General features: G+C 37.9%; 1 protein-coding gene across 4 annotated transcripts in view; it reads left to right on the top strand.

Annotated features, from left to right (window-relative positions):
• Window positions 1–14,804, top strand: part of FREM3 (FRAS1 related extracellular matrix 3) — a 77,818-nt gene that overhangs the window by 51,145 nt on the left and 11,869 nt on the right. Inside the window, exons 3-4 of one of the 4 annotated variants that reach the window (XM_084518639.1) lie at window positions 10,695–10,904; window positions 13,395–13,593. The gene's annotated coding sequence lies outside the window, so the exon portion shown is untranslated. Of the gene's footprint in view, window positions 1–10,694; window positions 10,905–13,394; window positions 13,594–13,707; window positions 13,798–14,804 lie in introns of those variants that run through there. The other 3 variants (XM_084518638.1, XM_084518641.1, XM_084518640.1) reach the window with 3 other exon arrangements.

Below are 14,804 nucleotides of genomic sequence, written 5' to 3'. Positions count from 1 at the left end.
CTTGAATTTGTTAAGTAGCTGGGATCTGCTGCACAGATCTGTTCTCGGTGCCTGGGATGATTGCTGGGGCAAGCAAAGCAACTGTGTTTTTGCCTTCATCAGTCTTCATCTGAGACCACCCTGTTATGCGTGCTCAGAGACACACACTGCAAACTGCTTTGCAGTTTACCAAAGGTCTTGGGAGCCTGGGGAAGTCCCCACTGACTGGAAGCTAGCCAACATTATCCCGATCTACAAGAAGGGCAGAAAAGAAGAACCAGGAAAATACACACCTGTTGGTCTTACCTCAGTACCTGGAGAAGTTATGGTGATCATCCTGTGTGCTATTGGAAAGCATTTGAAGAACAAAGCTATTGTCAGGCATAGTTTACCTGGGTTCATGGAGGAAAAGTCTTGCCGTAGTAGTTTGATCTCTTTACTGTAGAACAATAAGGCCACCTGCTTGGTGGATGAAAGGAAAGCAGTGGATGTAGTCTTTCTGGACTATAGTAAGGCTTTTGATACTGTCTCTCACCCTATCCTGGACAAATTATCCAGCTGTGAGATGACAGGAGCATGCTACGCTGGGTGATGAACCAGCCTGATGGTGGTTCTCCAAGGGCTGTTGAGATGGGGCTGATCTGGCCGGCAGCCAGGCACTAGCACTGTTCCCCAGGGCTCTCTTCCAGGGCCAGTCCTGTTCAACATTTTTATCAATGATCTGGATGCAGGAGCAGAATACATCCTTAGCAAGTTTGGTGACAGTACTAAACTGGGAGGCACTGTTGACTCACTCAAGGGACATATGGCCTTGCAGAGGGATCTAGATAGATTGGAGCACTGGGCAATCACCAGTAACATGACATTCAGCAAAGTGAAATGCCGGTTCTGCACCTAGGATGGAGCAATGCCAGATACAGGTACAGACTGGGAGCCAAGTGGCTGGAGAGCAGCTCAGCAGAAAGGGATCTGGTGGTGCTGGTCAACAGCAGGCTCAGTGTGAGTCAGTGATGTGCCCTGGCAGCTAAGAGGGCAAACTGCATTTTGGGGTGCATTAAACACAGCATGGCCAGCCGGTCATAGGAGTGATTCCCCTGCTATATTTAGTATTGGTGCAGCCTTGTCGTGAGTATTCTGTGTAGTTCTGGGCTTCTTGGCATAAAAAGACTGTTAAGGTACTTGAAAGCATCCAGAGGAAGGCAGCTAAGGAGGTGGAAGGCAGGACACATGGGAATGGTGCAGAGCTGCCCCAGGGGAGGTACGTACTGGACATTAGGAAACGTTTCTTTACTGTGAGTGTGGTCAAACCCTGGATCGGGCTTCCTAGGGAGGTGGTTGGTGCCCCTGAGTGGGTGAGGCCTGTCAGTGTTCAAGAGGCGTTTGGACAGTGCCTTCAGTGACACGCTTTAACTTTTCTTTGGCCCTGGAGTGGTCAGACAGTTGGAATAGGTGATCTTTCTAGGTCCCTTCTAACTGAACTATTCTGATTATATTGAAAAAAAAATCTTGTTTAAATCCCATATTTAAACATCAATGCCAGCATATGCAGTTGTGAAGAGAGATGGTAATAGCAAAGGAAGCTGTAGTCATTTGAAAACGTCTTACAAGTACAGTATAAAAAAACTAAACACAGGAAATTGGCAAGGTTTAATGCCCCTTTCTTTATATGTAGAAGATCTCATGGCTGAGTACTCATATTTGGTCATGCCAGAATACAGAGAAACCTATTTTAACTTTTCAAAATCATGTATATTAAATAATTCCTTGCCAGTATCTTTTTATTGAACTAAAGCTTGAAATAAAATGTGTTCTTCAAACAGAAATTTGGCTGCCTTAATATTCATGTGGTAGTTGCGTTGGGACCTGCATCTTGCCCTTCCAAAGCTATTGTGATATCGCTTGTACTTTGTCTAAGGAGACTACCAGAAAAAAAGAGATGTTTCTCATCTGACCTTACCAAATACCTCTACCACCTGTGGTAGCTTAATTGCCTTTCCAGTCAGCTATGTGTAGATTTAATTGCTGTCTTTGATCCATCCACAAGTATGTTTTTCATTTAGCCTAGCTCATTTTAAACTAAAAACTAAAGGTGAACATTGTAAGTTTTAAATACATGTTTAAAGCAAACAAACAAACAAACACCACAAACAGCTATGTATTTTGCTGTACAGGGGGGGCACCAAACTGTCTATAGTAAGAATATGATTAAATAGTAGTAGCAGTAAAAGACATCATTGAGTTGTGTGCTTTGATCTTCTTCTAATAGGTGAATTAAACTTCACTTTGATAGAATACTTTTTTTAGTGCTCCTTGTTGTTAAAACAACTATTAATGTTGCTGTGGAGTGAACAGAGTGAACTGGAGACTGTGTTTTCCCTTTAACTTTTTGTAGGAAATCGGAAGATTAATTCAGTCTCTCGGGGCATCTCTTTTATTAAGTACATGCTGCAGGTAAAAAACAAACAAAACCAGAGCTGAATGTTACGCAGACATTTTGTCTTCGTGGTTTTGGTTCTGTATCCTAATGGTAGAAGATAAAATAAAGGTTACTGTGTCTTGCATCTGGGTAAGATCAAGGAAAGCAACTACAAAATGCAACAAAGGCTTTCTCTTACGCTTTTGAGAGCAAGCAAAATACTTGATAAAAATATCATTACTGTTTTTCCAGTTAACACGTTGCTGCTAGTTTACATAGTGTTCTTGTGTCAAGCAAAATATCTGATCGATTTCTGTACTTCTTGTGCAACCAGTGCAGAGATTACTTGTGAAGCCAGAAGTTCTAGTAGATTGTTTTCTTGATGGCCACCCAAGAATGTAAGAAGGATGTGGGTTCTACAAATACAATCACACTCAAAATGTTTTTATACACTTGTTTAAAGCGTGGCTGCAAGAGTATCGTGGATTCATGTGCTCTGCATATGTTTCTCTCAATGCCTACATAAACTAAAGGAAATGGGACTTCAGTAATTTATTTTTTTTCATTGTTTGCAGTCTCAGAGCATGCAAACAGAGTTATTACAGACGAAGCCTCGTATGTTACTGCCATAATTTGCTCAAGTGTTGAAGCCCTCAGATCTGTCTGCCTATCCCCGTCGTAATTCTTTGGTGGGCTTGGACATTTTGGCAGTTCCTAAAGAAAGTTCAACTGGTCTATTGTATTTTTTTCATTAGTGGGTTGGTTCAGAGCTTGCAGCATAAGAGTTCACCAAGAATGATGAAAGCCTTAAAGCACCAGAACATAATTATCCTTTGTTCTCTGATTTTACTACAAGGCTTGTTCTCTGCCCTTGTAGCCATAAGACAAAATTTCAGAGTGTGAGAGAGAGTGTGCAAGTGAGAGCAGGAGTGAGAGAGAAGGAAAATGATATGAGAGGAGTCATCCATGGAATGACCGTCTTGGGCAATTCATCTGTGGACACTGATTAGAATTTCTTCATGTCTCAGTTTGTTTACATCTTCCTTTGATAATGTACATGTAGCATTAAGGGTCAATTAAGGACTTTTATGACTTAATGTTGAAATTAACCTATTTTTAGGCAACCATTTTTTATGGAATTAATGCATTTGACTTCCTTTCCCACTGTGGATAATACGTTCCATTTTGGTGTTGTCATAACTGTAGCATGAAATTACAGAATTCTTCGGTTTCTGATTGAATGTATACAGGTAAACAGATACACTTGTTCAGTTATGAGATGTGTAGAACATATCAGAAAGGTTTTTGTAGATCAGGCACTGAGGTATTTGTCATTGCTTCAGAACAGTAACAGAAGTGGAATGGAAACTGAAACAAAACACAGTTACCCCAGTCAGCTGATACTGTATTGTGAATGTGGGTAGTATTATCTAACCATCAGATGTAACTTAGTATGGAGTCTTCATCCTTGTCACTGCTTGCATATCTTTCCTGATGGCATTTTCTCCCTACCAGTGGTTCAACGTCAACTTCTAGGTTGTCCTCTCTGACATTATTACCTTAAATCTAAGCCCAAACTAAATCTTTCAGAAAAATGATCCTGCTGCATTGTCTTTCCTGTTCATTGATCCAGCTACATGTTTTTATTGGGTTCTCATCATCCTGTATATTGAAAAATATTGTCTTCCTTTCTGTAGCTGTTGCAGATGTCATTGTGTTCTCCATCGAGCTCATGGTACAAGCCTCCAATTCTTTCTTATGAGCTTTACCAGCAAGCATCTTCAAGGTTTTTCCCTGCTATCCCTTGAAGTAGAAAAGTTTCCTGTAGAGATCCACCAAAGTACATCAACATCCACCTTTGGATTTTTTAGCTGTCCTTTGCTGTGATGTTTACAAATATTTTGGTGACAGTGAGACTATGCTACATATTGCTACTATCTGTCATGCAGACTGTCATATTTCCTCATGTTGTCCCCATTCTGTTTCTCAGGTGGGAGGTCATTTTGGTCTGTGATTTTTTACAATGTCTTATATATAACGATTATTATAACATCTTTTTAAAATCGTCTTTATAACGATTTTTATAACGTCTACCACAGTGAAGTCCTGGTGCATGTGTTCTCCAGTGTTATAACTAACAGATGAGAGCAGTTACAAGGTTTTCAATAATTGTTTAAATACAATGAAATTAAGCCTGGTTTTGACAATAGCAAAGACACGAGTATATGCCACAAAGCTTGCTGTAGCAAGTAATACAAAATGGTTGTGGTTTTGACCTTGCACAAGGGATTGAGTTGTTCATAGTAAGTTGCTTTGATGAATGACGAGTTCGGTTTTCACAGTGTCCATAGAACTGCTGGGGTTTTCTTCTGGTTTTGTTTAACCTTTATAGTATTGGCTGCAGAGAGTTTTTTTTTTTTTTCTTTTTTTTCCTCCTGTTTTGTGTTTTGTTGTTGTTTTTTTTGTTTGTTTCTGAGCTCTTTAAGTTAAAAGAATAACCTATCTCAAAGGAATATTTAGGAGTTTATGCTAACATTTGGCCATCATGCTTGAAGTTACGATGCAGTCATTATTTTCAGGAGATGGAATTTATGTCTGCATGGGTTTGCTATGGGTGTTTCTGTTCATGGGCCTGTGATTTGCATTTCTAAAGTCTTTGATAGCGTAAGTAGGTAATTTTCTTTATAGTATTATTAAAAGGAAAATATTTGCATTCACTAAGCTTTGCCGGTGATGGGTATTTTAGCATGAGGATTAAATGCACATTCAAAATGGTATGAAATGGCTTCTGGTTTAACCTCTTGTAATTTAGAGGGGCAGAGATTCCACTGTAATTCCATTCATATCCGGTGAATCATCTGAATAGACAGATGGGTAATTAGGAAATGAAATACAGGTTCAAAGTGCAAAATATTAATCCAGAGGTCATTTGTAAATTATATAGACCTAATTAATTTTAAAATGTCTTTTTATGTGCTTTTCTGTTGGGTATTGGTCATGCCACTTACACGTGTGGTACATTCAGGACGATGTGGTTTTTACTTCCTCTGTCACTATCCAGAAATTAGGGGAATAGGAAAGAACATAGAAACCTGTTCTATATATGCCTCTCACAATCTGAATATAAATTTCTGTTCTGTTCAACATGCATCTCCTATAGTAGCCAAAATGGTTTGGGGATACCATGGGATTCAGTTTCAGGTGTTTGGAACTCAAGTTTTGCAATATGGAAATTTAAAATAGTAAACCGGTTGCAAACTTCTTATCTGGTTCCACCTAAATTTCCTTGAACTTTGTTGTCAGTATCAGTAAAAAGCTTCTTAACAATAAGCTCTTTGATATGTGATTCTAATACTTTCCATTTGTTTCAGCCTGTTATCAGTTCTTAGAAGTCAGCTATTCTGAAATACTAGAAAATGCATTTAAGTATTGCTACTCATCTGGAAAAAATTGAGCATGCTTTAATGGACAGAATGTGTAGACCAGACATTGCACTAAAGCACTGTCTTTCAAAGGAGCCTAGGAAGGGTTTGTTATCAAGAGTCAAGACACTGAGTTTTCTGCTGGGGCGCAGCAGCTGCATTTGTAGCACTTGTGTTGATGAAGGTGGTCTCAGCTTGTTTGATTCATCTCCCATGTACACAGAGTGCTCGTGTGCTCTTTGTAAAGCAGGGTCTTCTCTGCCTTTTCCAGTGCTCCACCACAGTATGGGATGTGGTAGAAGAGCACAGGATTTTCTCCTTACAATGCTGTGACTAGGAAAATACTTCTTATGGCATTTGACTTCTCACACGTCGTTTGGTTCTAGAAGGCACTGGTGATGAGATGACTTTTTCCAATGTCAGCTATGTTCCTGTGAATTATTCTGGCTTGTGCCCTTGTCACCTAGAGTGTGTTTCGCTTTGTTAGGCAGGAAATGGCTCCACAGATCAGCAGCAATCACAACAATTGCATCAGCCTTTCTCTGACGTCAGACAGGTGCTTTTTCTAACACTGTAGGAATTTATGTTTCTTTTTGATTGCAGATAAGAAATAAATAACATATTCTCAGCGAGCAAAGTTCTTTCTCATTTCTCAGAGGTGCTGTCAGTTTTTCAGCCTCAGTCTCCACCCAGTATGCCACGATAAGAACCATTTCCTTATGACCACCTGTAGTATCAACTGAGTTGCCAAGTTTTGACACGTTGATGTAATTTGGGGAATTATGAAGGCCATAAGTTTCCAAGACAACCATCGTGTTTATGAACCCTGCTGATTCAAAATGTGGTTAATTCAGCTGCTTCTTCTTGGAATACTCTAAAGGTCAAATTGGAACATAAATCTCTTGCACTGCATTTCTAAGGCCTCAACTTCTTCAGGCAGGGTCCTGAAATGCCAAATTTATTCAAGTGTGTTGCAAAAAAGTATTGATTCAGGGTAGGAATTTCATTTATAACTAAAGCTGCCATTTGCATTGTCAACAGACAGGTTTGTCTTATGCTAACACATATGGAATTCACATTTTGAAAAATGTAGAGGTGTTTTGTTTATAATAAAATCTCTGCATTTCTGAGTTATGATTAACATAAGACAATTGCCTGCTTTGTTCTTTGAAAATGCATGTTGTCAGTCATGATGTTATCTTTGCACAGAGAATGATGAACTTCCTAATATGTCTTTCTTCCCTACTTAATTTGTTATTAAAGAAATTTAGTGCATTTTGGCACCGACCATTTAACAGCAAAACTGAAATTATATTTTTCCAGGGTGAGTATGCAGGAGCACAGTATGAATTCATCCTTTGATCTTTCCTTCTACTTTCTCCAAAAGTAGCCAGTGATTCAAAGAATTGTTGGTCTCCAAGGCAAGGATTGCATTTATAACTGTATGTTGAATACCACTTAAAGAACATATAAAGAATACTCTTTTACTTTTTTTTCTTTCTTTTTTTTTTTTTTACGATACTTGTCGTGTATATCCAGTCTGATGTATAAATCTATCTACATCACTTTGACCTTGTTCCAAGTGTTCCACAGTGAACAAATTTGGCTTCTTAATCAGGCAGCTCAAACAATAATAGTCTACCTCAAAATCAGGCCTCTGATGCACTTGAAAGATTTGTGTAGTTCTCATCCAATCCAGGTAGTGCATTTTGAATTCTTATATTCTATAAGATTACATTGCACAGTCATTTCATCATAGTTTACCATGAATGGAACACATTACTGTACCTTCTATTAAATTCAGTCAATGTGAGGTACCAGATAACTTTTTATTACTATTATTGTTGTTGCCATATGCTGACATAGTCATAGGCATCGACCAAGTTGTTGGGAAGGAGACCACAAGTGCTGCTGATAAGTTTAGCTGTTGCTGATAGGTCAAGTAGAGATTCTTTTTAGATTCAGTTACCTTATCAGAAGAGCTAAAGATCCAAAGATTTTCTCTGCTGAGTATTTTTTAGGACAGAAGTTTGAAGAGTATTAGAGTATTTTTGAAAAGTAAATGTGCACCAGTTAATTTGTTTGCAGAGCTACTTAACTAGATTGTGATTTTTTTATATTTATATGTATGTACATGTGTGTGTATATATATATATTTTATTTTTATTTTTTTCAGATTTAGGATTAACATAAAGAAATGCTTGCCAAATCAGTACATCCAGGGGTAGAAGATATTTTTCTTCTCCTTTGTGTACCACACTTGATAATTCAATCATCAGTTTTTCTTCAGGGGCAGTCTGTTTACTTGTGGAGTTTGGCTGCTCTTAAGTTTGCAACACTTATTTCCTAATTTCAACCAAAGCATCTGCTCTGTGAGTAAATGGCATCGGCATCACTCACTTGCCATGTCATGGAGTTGCTACCAAGCTTTCTTCACTGCAACACAGTATGTAAGTGATGATGAAGCTCTTACCTAGCGACGACTTTTCTGCTTCGTGAGCTCTGTCAGTAAAAGTGAGCAAAGTTGTATTCAGAAGCTTTCATTTCTTTTTCTTTCTGCTTCTCTTTCTCTCATTTACACAGGCTTGCCTAGAGAATGTTGAGGCTAAGTATGATAACATGAGCACCTTTCACAGTGCTGTAGTGTTTCTTTATAGATTGTCTGCGAGATACAGTTAAACAAAAAACGATCGTTGTCTTGAAACAGAACAAGCATGCTTCTTCAAACAACCCAGCCAGCACTCCCCTGTGAGGGTGTCAAAGGACGGGATGTATGGGCAGGCAGCTTTCATGCGTGAAGAAATCAAGGCTGTCACAGAGTTACAGGGGCAGAAAATCAAGAGAAAGGGAGGCAGAGGCAGTCATTGCTTCCTGTAATGCTGACACTTGTCAGACAAATGGTGATTTCTGTAACATTCCCAGAGAGGCTGCGGGTCATGGCCCTGTTGTGGAACTTCAGCCAGCGTCAAGTGGTTGGAGAGTTCAGGGAACCTCACTGTCGTCATCTGTCCCCATGTGCTGTTCTTGCTATGGCTCTGTGAAATGGCAGTGTGGCAGGGCTCTTTGAGACTCAATTGGCATTTCTCCAGGATTAAATGGGAAAAGATGAGATCTGGAGAATGAGCTCCATGGACTGAAGCATGAAAGAAACAGATCTTACGTTTCTGTGGTACCTCTTGCCGCTTCTCCAGAATTTAGACAGGAGTCAATGGAGATCGCTGATCAGCATTTCTAGTTTCATTTATAGTTTATCTTGTATGTTCACGTTCCTTGGCCACTGTACAGCATCCATAAAGCACGTTTACCATGCTGCCCTTTCATAGACTTGTAGTAGAGTCTGGAAGGCATTTATATTCTGGTAATAAAAGGATCTTTGTTAAAAATCATATTCTGTGTATTGTTCTCTTAATGTTTTAGAGTTTTGGTAAAAAAAATTTCTATAGGTAACCAGAGGTGGCAGCTTACAAATGGATCGATAGCTGTTTGAAACAACTGATACTGTGAGGAAGCCTAAATTAGATGAGATGAATTAGGCTGGATTAAGATCAAAGTGCAGATAGGCCATAAATATATGTAAGATGATGACTGACTGGGGAAGGAAATTTCTAATGAAGAATTTATCGCGTAAGTTTTGCTGGTTTATCAGTGCAGATGGCTTGCAGAATTCTGCAGTGTATTTGTCGTTGTGAAGATCAAACAGAATTCACATGGTCAAATCATCTTCAGCATACGGACTGTTTGCAAAATTCAGTAGTGCATGATTTAGACTATCTAATTAAATGAATTGGTTGATATTGGTGCTGCTGCAGTGGTAGATAGTTTCTGTAATTAGACTAAGTGTGGAAATTAAGATGATTCCTTAGAATACAGTTTTGGATATAATTAATACAAAAAAAGGATGGTGGTCAAAGAATAAATTTCAGTTACCACGACTTCTTTCAGGCCATATATAGTACCAAAAAGCAGTAACTTTAGCATTAACATAGTTATACATATTTTTCAAGCAACACTCAGCACTTTCTGCAGACAATGCACTTCCTTAATAGTCTTCTGCATAATAAAAATCTGAGCACCGTCTAGAACAAAGAACTGACAAGTTTCTGAGCTTATTTTTGAAAAAGAGGTTTTCTTCTGTCAGAGAAATGGTTAGGCAAAAATTCTGTTTTGTGCTTGTTCTAATTAATGTGTAAAGTGACTAAGGACCATTTTTCCAGACACTGTACAAAATGTTGTTACCTGAATCACAGCAAATTAAAACAAGAGTCAGCATCTCTGCTTGTATTTCTGCTGTCTTTCTTATCAAGTCCTAACAAGCTCACTCTTAGCTTTCCTCAGGAACATGTCCCAATATATATATTTTTTATTTTATCTTTTATTATTATTAATAATATTTTTATTATTATTTTTAAAATCGTATTTTAATCGCTGCTGTTCTGATGTTCCTTTGTTCTGCCATTTCTCTCCCTCCTTTTGTCTCCTGGTCTAGACAAAGCTTTTTGTGAAGTGACAACTAGAAAACTCCTATTTCCCATCTGTTTTGGATATATCTTTGTTGGACTATAGGCCTGATTTCATGGTCAATTGTTTGAGCTACCTGAGTAGATGAAGACAATCAGTTTGCTCTTAACTGAGGAGTAGGAGCTAGACTTAATTCATACGAAGCAGAGCATCTATGACTGCATGTGTGAATGACTTCTAACAAATTTGGCTGTATCTCTGTAATAATTTAAGCCCAGAGCATGAGTGGGGAAGGGTGGGCAAGCAAAGGCAGAGAAAAGGTATGACTTTTGGTCTGCTGCTGCACAAGCTCAATAAATGTTTCACTGTAGGCACTGACTTATCATTCTCAAATGAAATTTTTTTCTTTGAATTTCCAGGTCTCTTGGAATTCAGAAGGATGAAAAGATGAAATCCTCATAATTGGGTTGGATTTAGAAATGGACGACAAGGTAATGCAACCTGTGCATGCCAGCCCTCCACCACAAGCTGCAGTAATGGAATTGGCTTCAGTGAAATGTGAACCGCAAGATGCTTATTCCTTTGATGCCCTCTCTAACAACATCAAAAAGGGGAGAAAAAAAAAAAAAGTGAGTATAAGCAGCCTTATGCAGTTTGATTAAGGTCTCAAAATTTCCTGACGATAAGTGAAATTAGGCATTAATTGTGAAAGACGTATTTAAAAGCCATGTGAAAGGATTTACCAAGAGGCAGTGCCACTATTTGAGATTTGAGCATTGAAAATGATCAGTGCATTTTATTGTCAGCTACGTTTTACTCTTTTGGAAGTTAGTCCTCTTTTCTAAACCCACGTTTTTCTGCTATTTTTACTTATAAACACTTAAAGAAAAAGTGCAGTACTGTTCCGCAACCACTTTTGACATGTATTCTGCATTTAGATATTAAACAAAAAAAGTAATTTTGTAACTTGCTGACTCTCTTTTTACTTGTTTGTTCTGCCAAGTCAACTCTAAGGTTTTTTCAAATGCTGGCATGTTCTTAAAATGGAATTTATGTTATAATCAGACTTAAGGTGTTTAGGAGACCAGACTGACTCATTTATTTAGAAAGTAATTCCACCAGTAATCCAGCATTTCTCCAGATTTTTCTTTTGCTGAGATACAAAATGGCTATTAAAATGAAGAATGAGAGGGCTTGGAACAGGCCAAGGAAGATGACTCATTCCTGAAAAAAGTGGTTGATAGGTTGATAGCCTATGCTGTTATTTCAACTACTGAGATGTTTAGGAGGGAAAAATCTACTTATTGTGTCAAAAGTCAAGACAAAGATCTAGTCATTTTTTAAAACATCTTAAAAACCAACCACCTCCGCCACCGACAAAAAAAACGTTTAAATCTGTACATCTGTGTAAATGCAGGGAAAGGTGATATCTGCAGCAGGGGACGGCATTGTGCTTTGTTTTGTTTTGTTTTATTTTCTTGGAAATTACATCTCTGAAAAAATGAATGCTCTGCAGTAGTGCGAGATTCATTTTGTTCCAGGTAAAGACACAAACTGCCAACAAACTCTGTTTTCTGAGCCACCATCTTTCTCTTGACCAACAATTTGTGAAGATTTTTGTACAATGGGAGGAGAGCTGCTCATTTGTGACTTTGCTGCACCTTAATGCTTTAGCTAAAGTTACAAATGAATTTAAGTTTTCTGCTCCCTCTCATCTCCTTTGTAAATTTTCCATCTTTTGGAACTATTTTCTTTTCATACATACATGTAATATATACATGTATATATGTATATACTTTTTCTGAGCTGATGGTTTTTGTTCTTTTTTCCTTCTGTGCTTCTCAAACTTCTCATTCCGTTTATTTCCTTTACGGTTTATTCATCTGAACCGTTTTCTCCCTTTCTGATCCCTTTCAGTAAATCTTAGTTATCTGCAAATCAAAATCAAGTGCAAATATGCATGCATCCACAGAGCAGCTGTTGTAAAGAGACATAATTTCACTTGATGGAATTGATAGAAACCCTGCCAACCACCCAAGCTAAAACAAGGTCTGAGATGGTGGTCAGATGTACTTTTCACCAGAGCAAAAAGAAAGAAAGTGTTCTGCCATTTGGCTTATTAATGTACTATTCTTTACTAATTTAAAACTGCTGAATATATTTTTTGTCCCTCTGTGAGGGCTACACCAACAAAATCGATGTTTCATAGCATGTAGGCCCCATGTGCCAAGCACATGACCAGCTTTTACCTCCCTGTATTCTTCTAGTCTTTTCCTCCAAATCTAATAACACTTGGCATGACATCAATACTAGCATAGGGTTAATAAAACCAAGGATAGTATTTTTAGGAAAGCACTGAACATGGAATGTTCTCCTTTATGAAAGGCAGGAGAGTTTTATGAAGTTTCTTCTGACAGGAGAAAAACAGTGCTGGCTTTCTTAGATTGATGAAGCTGATTCTATGAGACATCCCTTGAAGGCTTCCCTCTTTGGAAAGGAAAATGTTGGTGGGCTGTGTAGTGAAAGAGTTATGGGCCTTATTAATTATAATACCTTGATGCAGTACCTCTGTTTGTCACAGATATAGAGCTAGCAACAGTCTAATTTGAATGTTTCATACTGGCCAGTTTGCAAGATAGTTTTGTTGTCATTTTCAGTGTTCTCCATTTCTCTGAAAAATGCAGATATAAAATATTTAACATAAATGTATAAGTTTCCTGGCAATTGACCCTGCAAATATATTCTCCCTAAAAATTGCAAAACTGGGAGGCCAAAAAGTTTTATGCGTTTTGATGTATGTGCAAATAATCTAACAAGTTTGTGTTTAAATAAGAAAATATAGAGATTTAAGTGTATATTTGAAACATAGTTTACAGAATAAAATTCTCCTGTTATTTTTAAAGTAAAGTCGTATTAAATCCTCAACATAGATTCCTTAGATTACACTTTATTAAAAACTACAGAAAATACGTTCCTTAAATCTAACTGCTTCCTACTCCGGCCTTTTCTTAATTCTGATATAAGGAATGGGTGAAGAAGTTGTAATGGTAAACAAGTGTTGAGCCTTGGTATTGTGCATAGTATCAGTTTCTGAGCTCTTGCTCTCATCTCTCTCCTAGTGATGATGAAAGCAAAAGACATTTTCAGAGGATTCATGGCAGCTGCTCTGCATCATCAGCTCCAGCAGTCAGTCATCAGGTCCTGTGATACGCGCTGTGCCAAGATTGCTAATGCTATAGCTGAGAATAAGCAATATGGGTTTGTTTCCCTACAGTATGCAGGAGGGTTGTGTGCATGCTGCACATTAACGATAATGGTGTAAGGGGTGTTTTATTCTTTTTTTTTTTATTTTATTTTTTTTTTTCCAGCAATGTTATGTCATGGCTCAATAGTCTGGAGATGGTTGCATTGCAGATTGGCCCTCTCAAAAACCTTCCTGTCCTGAAAGACATTTCCAGGAGAAAATAAGTAGAGAATATCTGAGGAATGATGAACGTCTTTGCCAAACAACCACACACCACAGTGTGTTTACCTACGCATTTAAGTGTGCTTCATGTGTGTGAAAGAGGAAGCTGTATGTTTTGTATGTGCATGGGAGGGCTTTCCAGTGCAAATGCTGACCTCAGAGATGTCAGTGCTTGTGACTGGAAACAAGTGTATGGGTGGTCCCATTACGTGTGGGTTTTAGCTCTGTAAAGAGCCATGCAGCAGTTTGTCAGTAACTTCACGCTTGAGCTTTTTGCCTGCAGTTGTAGACTGATAGGAAATTTGCTAGTTGATCATTAATTTGTTCTTGAATTTAAGTGTTGTTTTTTGTGTGTGTGTGTGTTGTTTTTTAATCTAGCCTGAAGTCAGAGTTTCCCTTTGTTTCCAGTCGTTTGTTTCTAAGCTGATGAGTCTTTGTTAATTTGGAGCACTACATTTAAAAAAAAAAAAAAAAAAAAAAAAAAAAGGAGGCTGTCAAGAGATAAAGGCTCATTAAAGATATCTAGTAGAAATATAATGACAAAAAGCATTTTTTGTTGGCAGCAAAAATGTCATCCACGGGGATCTTTCTGAAGATAAGTACGGTATTTTCTGTAATGAAGTAATCACCAAGAAGTATGTGAATGATGCTTTCACAAGTCTTTTTCTAGCCTATATGTAGTAATATAGTATCAGCTAAATTGATTTTTACATATATATATACTTATATATATATATATTTCAGCTATATACTATAACTTATTTATAAGTTTAAAGTTCAGCTTACAGCTAAGGTGATTTCAGAAATCTATTTTTAGTCCATGTTGTTTTCACAACACTGCTGAATGCCTTGCACTTTTTCATCAAAGGCACAATTATTTACTAATCGTAACTACTTAAAACATCTTAAAACTGACTCCAGGCTGACAGGTGTTACACAGCCATAACCTCTCTATTTTTTTACTGAAATTACATGTAACGAATAATGTGGAATAGCTTCCAGTTAACAGGAGAATCCTGTGCTGGACTTTGCCCTCAGGCCTTTCAAGTGCGTAGGCAACTCC

Source organism: Aythya ferina, assembly GCF_964211825.1.
Source record: "Aythya ferina genome assembly, chromosome: 4".
Lineage (NCBI taxonomy): Eukaryota > Metazoa > Chordata > Aves > Anseriformes > Anatidae > Aythya > Aythya ferina.
This window is presented reverse-complemented; position numbering and strand designations above follow the sequence as displayed.